The following is a 5,299-nucleotide window of genomic DNA, read 5'->3' on the forward strand; positions in this document are numbered from 1 at the left end:
TATATGCATGTATAGGTCCAGGCTATCAAAGATAGAGAAATCCAGGGATTGTTTTTGTCAGACACGTTCCTGACAATCTTCAAATATTCGCACAGATTTCACATTTATATATAAAAAGAATTGAGTGAGCAAGTTCTTTTATTGCATTAATTTACAATTGTTTCATCGGTTTTGATCGCACGAATATAGCTATATCATGCAATAATACATGCAATCATTGATTTACGAAGTGTCTTTGATACAAATCGATAGAACTTTTATGCATTACTCTGAGTGATCGAATATTCGATGCGTGTTAATAACACGTCATGCATTAATAGCTGCATACATTATTGCATATTTATAAGATCGAACTCTGATGAAATAATTATAAATTAATGTAAACAAGGTCTTGCTCATTTCATTCTTATTGTTAATACACACACACACACACACACACACACACACACACACACACACACACACACACATATATATATATATACATGTATATACACATATATACATACATGAATACATAAACGTTTCCCTAACTAGCGCTCGTTTTCTTTAGCTTTGTATTTACAGTTGATTCTATAACATTGTTTTTATTCTTTTACTTGTTTCAGTCATAGGACCACCTAAGCCATCCTGGGGGATGAAGGGTATAATTGATTAGATCTACCATTGTACGTATTTCCAAAGTCTGGTACTTTATTCTACCGAATCAGTTACAACCAAACAAACCAGCAGCGCTTGTCAAGCGGCATACGGGGATCAAATTCAAAAACAAGCACTCACATACGAGGGGGTACCCTCAGGTAACCGGACACGTTCTTTGTAGGATAAATCTGTTGTAGTTCAGGCTTCCATCGCTAGAAACCACTTGACGGTGGGTATCGTTACTTTTCCATCCTCCTGCATAACTTTACTTGGTACATGCTCATACCAGTTGTGAGCTCATCAGTACAACATAACTTGGCATCATGAAATTCGTTGGTCTATTTTCATTTAAAACCTTTAGGAATCATAAACGATTGATTTCCTTTTCTAAAATACACTAATATTTATTCCAGTCACCGTTTAATAACATTATCCGTATCTATTATAAGCCGCTTCTACTGTATGATTCCTTCGTATGATTCTTCCCACATTTCTGTTGTCAATTATTATTGAGTTCATTAATAAATGAAAGATTAAAGTTTGGGTATCTGGAGAGATGGGTCAATAAAATTACCAGACGGACAGTCTTCTTCGCGGTATTCCCTTGTGTCAAAAGCCCAATATACTTTCAGCTTTAACACAAATTCAGCTCGGATGGAATGAATTATATACATATTATTAACTATGTTATGAAGCCGCATTAATAAGAGTGAAGAATTCAGAAGCGCTTCATTTGCTTTAAGTTAATGAATTCGCTTTCTCGTTCCCAGGGATATAGTTTGGAGAGTGACAATCCTTGTGAACCTTACTTGTTTAGATACACGAGATATTCATTCAGTGTTGAAGTCCACGATTTAAACTTTTTGAGGAACTCACGAATAAATATTATTCAGCACAGCTGTTGTAGTGAAACTGTGTAGCATATAACAGCTAATTTGATATTTTCCGCGCCAGCTTTCTGTTAAAATTTTGAACAGCTTTAAAGTACGGTGATACTATTTCATATGTATTTCCTTATAAGGCGCAGAACCATACAGTCATTTTCCTTTGACTCGCATACTCTCTTTACTCTTTTACTCTTTTACTTGTTTCAGTCATTTGACTGCGGCCATCCTGGAGCACCGCCTTTAGTCGAGAAAATCGACCACAGGACTTATTCTTTGTAAGCCTAGTACTTATTCTATCGGTCTCTTTTTGCCGAACCGCTAAGTTACGGGGACGTAAACACACCAGCATCGGTTGTCAATCGATGGTGGGGGGACAAACACAGACATGCAAACACACATACATATATATATATATACACATATATACGACGGGCTTCCTTCAGTTTCCGTCTACAAAATCCACTCACAAGGCTTTGGTCGGCCCGAGGCTATAGTAGAAGACACTTGCCCAAGATACCACGGAACCATGTAGTTGGTAAGCAAGCTACTTACCACACAGCCACTCCTGCGCCTATGTCCCTCTCGTACAAAGGTAACCAAAGGTACCGAAACGCTTCCCCCCGGCCCCCGTGAAGCCGGGGCTCGAGATATCAGTGGGCCATCCCGAGTCGAGCGAAACCCCACCCCGCAGGACTGGTCACGGTCGGGACTGTCCTCGTAGTGCGAGCCGACCAACTCGGCGCCGGTCCGTAACTAGTTGCTGAAGATCCGCATTGGCGTCGATCCCGGGACGGTATGGTAACATAATTTATTTCATTTACAAATCAGGCTAAGCTAAAATAATCCAGTATTACACATTACAACAGTACACAATACAATCATATCACTAAGATGTTAGCAGGGAAACATTGGTCGAATATAAAATGCTGAAATAATGTTTTTTCAGACCACCGGTAGACCCAATAATCTTACAACAAATTACACAATTTATAGAAGACAACACTTCACATAAAGGGCGAATGAGCTTACAACACATCACTAGCGACAGCCCACTACAAAAATAGGGGTTTCAAATTTTGGTACAAGGCCTGCAATTTTAGGGAAGGGGACAAGGCAATTATATCGAATCCCAGCATTCAGTTTATTTTAGCGGTCACCGAAAGGATGAAAGACAAAGTTTACCTGGACGGGATTTGAACTCATAACGTAAAGAGCCAGAAGAAATGTTACTGAATATTTTTCGGATTCTGTAACAATTCTGCCAGTTCGCTGCAAAAAAAAAACAATGCAAAAGTAAGGATAAAATATGTCCAAAAACACCGAAAGTCAATCAACGCAAAAACATATATTATAATGCGAGCAAAAAAGAAAAAAAATGAAATCAACAAAGAAAAAGCCCTCTTATGTAAACAAAAATATCGCCAGCTTGCATGCTTACTGCCGCGGAGATTTAACAATAGCAATAAATCAGTTTTAAACTGAAAACCACACATTTAAAAGAAAGAATTGAATATCCATTGAGAAAACTATAATATTTTTGTGGATTGCTTTGAAAAAGAAAGAGAATCAAAATATTGATAAACAACAGGTGAGAGTGCTTATAGGCTTTATCGATTATGACTCTTCTCAAATGTAATAACATTATCAAAAGGTAATAGATCTTCATAAAACCCTTCCCACCGTCAGAATGTCAAAATTTTGTCATGTTTTCTGCTTTGATTAGTTTCTGCATGCTGATAACGGAATTCGTAATTATTTTCTGTAGAAAAATAACATTAAAGAAGTCTCAAACCTTCAAAGTTTAAAATTTTAGCCAATCAGGAGCCAAAGGCTTACCCTGACCTTAACCTTCTACCTTTATAATCACCCAGAAATTTATAAATTCATTCCTGAAACGCTCGTTTAGCTCATTTTGTGAGATAAAAATGTTGTATTTGACGAAGAAACAAAAATATACAGCTTGCAGCATTTGTTCAAAGAACCTGGCCGGAAAGAAGATACAGACAACAGACGGTTATTGTTGCTGTTATGACAGCAACAGACGATAATGCTAATGCTGTTTCAATGAAAGCAGGTCTTTACGATATCCGGTATGTCAGCAATGGAGGTTTCCGTTTAGCTAAAATTTCAAACATTAAAAACTTGTAACAGTTTTATTGTCAAGTTCTGTAGACAATGAATGTGGTTTTCGTCATCAACATTTAAAGGAACATCAGTGTAAAAAATGTGAAAAATTCTGGGAAAGAATTTATAATATCCATCTTAATTACTCAAACGCATTCATACAGGTGACAACCTATACTGATGTTGGTATCCTTTTATTTTACTGTTATTGAATTTGATTATAAAATGCGAGGTTTTCTTTAGAAACAACGATTTTTGTTGCCTATTCCAACTCTCGATTTCTCTTTCTTACTCCTCTCTACAACGTGGTCATCGAATTACATGTTATACTGCATAGTAATGATTCTCAAAGTAGACAATACTGCTCCCTTGAAGAAAGATGGAAATGTTTTCATGGGTTCTGGCGACTGAGGAATCCTAAGGTGGACAAGTGATGCAATTGTATAGTTTCTAAGTAATTGCCTCCTATTTAAATTCTGACTTAATAAAAATTGAATATATTATAATGAACAGCTTGTTAACCACAATCACAACAACGGCAATAACAATTACAATTATAAATCGGAATACGAAGATAAATTCTTACTGGTAGCAATGGAATAAAAGAATATGTAATACAAAGAATACATAACAGAGTGTTGCCGAAACTATTTGTTAAAGGTTATTTGAAGCGGTGATATGTCAAAATTCGCTTACAGTAGGGTGATCCTGTGGTTAGTAGTGCATAACAGAAATAATACCTGGACGAAGTTAATGTGGCATGGCATTATGTGTCCACCACAAGATTCAGTCCTTGTTGCGGTGTGGTGGCTTGTGCTCCTCCATTGTCACGAGAGCCAGCGGAACCGAAGATCCTGGTAGAGCCTTCCATGCTGAACAAGTCAAAGGTCAGCGACTAGAATAATATCGACCGCCTCTTCCTAAAAGTAAAAGTGGGTTTGCATAGGGCCAGAAACCCCTACCTAGAAAAAAAAAACAAACAAACAAAGTAACAAAAGCAGCGATATTCAATTCAAAACCAACAAGATCTGGTGGAAGAAGGCCTTTCCTTAAGGAGATAATATTGTTAGTCTCCGAGGGAGACAGGTGAGAGGAAGCCCTAAAACAGCTGGCAGCAGGATAGTGAGGTAGAGCTTAAAAAGCAGGGATCCAACTGGAGAGAACAAGAAAAGACAGTCCAAAGTCAATAGAGTAGAGAAAAGTTGTCGATCGAAGGGCTTAAGTAACACGCGTAGTATGTAAGTGTAAATTAAAGAAAAGGGGACAGAAAAACTGTAGCAAGGTAGGAAAGGATGTATTGAAAAAGACTTAGAAAAAGAACAGAATGGTTGTTGAAAAAAAGTTTGAGAAACTAAGCGTATAGCAATGGATCCACATATAGGCAGTGAAAAAACACACACATAAATACAAGCATACATACATACATACATACATACGCACACATGTACACATACATACGTAAATGCTTATACATCATTTGGAACTTGGACACTGATTACCATTCGTCTAATGTTGTCTTGTCTGTATATGCCTTAGATGGTTCGTCTAAGCCAGATACAGACAAAGCGCATACACCATTTTCTATAATAGATACAACAACCCGCTGGTCACTGCTTTCACGTAGTGATAATTAAAAAAAAAAAACA

This window comes from Octopus bimaculoides, chromosome 11 (assembly GCF_001194135.2).
Source record: "Octopus bimaculoides isolate UCB-OBI-ISO-001 chromosome 11, ASM119413v2, whole genome shotgun sequence".
NCBI lineage: Eukaryota > Metazoa > Mollusca > Cephalopoda > Octopoda > Octopodidae > Octopus > Octopus bimaculoides.